The sequence below is a fragment of the Chrysochloris asiatica genome, unplaced genomic scaffold (genome assembly GCF_000296735.1).
Source record: "Chrysochloris asiatica unplaced genomic scaffold, ChrAsi1.0 scaffold00075, whole genome shotgun sequence".
Taxonomy (NCBI): Eukaryota; Metazoa; Chordata; class Mammalia; order Afrosoricida; family Chrysochloridae; genus Chrysochloris; species Chrysochloris asiatica.
The window spans coordinates 6,984,027-6,985,980 of NW_006408593.1; the positions used below are offsets into that span (position 1 = coordinate 6,984,027).

General features: G+C 45.9%; 1 pseudogene; it reads left to right on the plus strand.

The window, feature by feature from the left end:
- The first annotated feature begins 700 nt into the window (after positions 1-700).
- On the plus strand, positions 701-1,684 carry LOC102819400 (annotated as a pseudogene).
- Positions 1,685-1,954: the final 270 nt, after the last annotated feature.

Sequence of the window (1,954 nt, forward strand, 5' to 3'; positions counted from 1 at the left end):
TACACATCCACCCGATCTGCCATGTTGTTTGTTCTCGAAGATTGTATCAAAAGGATTTTTTTAATTTGTTAAAAAGTAAAGAGTTCACTTTGAAAACAAAAGTGGCACTGGCCCAAATCAGTATTTCCAGTCATATCATATGCATGCCCAAATTTGACAATAAATAATGAAGACAGCAGAAGACTTGGTGCCTTTTAATAATGGTGTTCTTATAGATTATTAAATATGCCATGGTCTGCTAGAGAAATGAGAAATCTGGCTTGGAAATACAGCCAGAATGTTCTCAGAAGCAAGGATAGTGAGAACCCATCTCACATACCAGGAGGGACCAACCCCTGGAGAAGGACATCATGCTTATTAAAGACAAAGGTCAGAAAAAAAGAGGAAGACTCTCCATGATGGGTGCACAGAGTGGCTGCAATAATGGGCTCAAATTTCGGAATGATGATGAGGATGGTGCAGGACTGGGAAGAGTTTTCTTGGCTTGTACATTGGGTTGCTATGAGTCAGGAAAGACTTGATGTCACCAAACAACATTATTTGACTATATACAATAAACATAAAACACATGTTAAACATAGGAATTTGTATAACAAGCAAAAAATATACATTAAAACATGATTTGTTGTCTCTCTGCTCCTCCACGTTCGACCGGCAGCCACAGCTTCTCTTGCAGTACCAGCCGCATCCCTGAGACAAGATGGTAAAGGTCGGAGTCAATGGATTTAGCCGTATTGGTCACCAGGGCTGCTGTTAACTCTGGCACAGTGAAGGTTATTGCCATCAACGACCCCTTCATTGACCTCAACTACATGGGCTACATGATTCCACCCATGGCAAGTTCAATGGCACTGTCAAGGCTGAGAACAGAAAACTTATCATCAGTGGGAAGCCCATCTCTATCTTCCAGGAGTGAGATCCCGCCAACATCAAGTGGGGTGATGCTGGTACTGAATATGTTGTAGAGTCCACCGGTGTCTTCACAACCTTGGAGAAGACAGGGGTTCACTTGAAGGGTGGTGCCCAAAGGGTAATCATCTCTGCCACTCCTGCTGATGCTCCCATGTTTGTGATGGACGTGAACCATGAGAAGTATGACAACTCCCTCAAGATTGTCAGCAATGTCTCCTGTACCATCAACTGTTTGCACCCCCTGGCCAAGGTCATCCATGACAATTTTGGCATCATGGAGGGACTCATGACCAAAGTCCATGCCATCACTGCCACCCAGAAGACTGTGGATGGCCCCTCTGAAAAACTGTGGCGTGAAGGCTATGGGGCTGCCCAGAATATCATCCCTGCATCTACAAGTGCTGCCAAGGCTGTAGGCAAGGTCATCCCTGAACTGAACGGGAAACTCACTGGCATGGCCTTCCATGTCCCCACTCCTAATGTGTCTTCTGTGGCCCTGACCTGCTGCCTGGAAAAAGCTGCCAAATATGATGACATCAAGAAGGTGGTGAAGCAGGCATCAGATGGACCCCTAAAAGGCATCCCAGGTTACACTGAAAACCAAATAGTCTCCTGTGACCTTAACAGTGACACCCACTCTTCCACCTTTGATGCTGGGGCTGGCATTGCCCTCAAAAACCACTTTGTCAAGCTCATTTCCTGGTATGACAATGAATTCGGCTATAGCAACAGGGTGGTGGATCTTATGGTCCTCATGGCCTCCAAAGAATAAGAGCCGCCTGGACCACCAGCCCCAGCAACAGCACTAAAGGAAGAGAGAGGCCCTCAGCTGCTGGGACTCCTTACCCCAACTCTAATCCCCCTACACACTGAGAAGCTCCCATTCTGTTTCCATCCAGACCCCCTGGAGAAGGGGAAGGGCTTAGAGAGCCCAGTCTTGTCATGTACCATCAATAAAGTACACTACCCAGCCCTCAAAAATAAAAAAAAAACATGATTTATTGATTGTTTACTCTTTGTTGTTGTTGTTAAGTGCCATCGT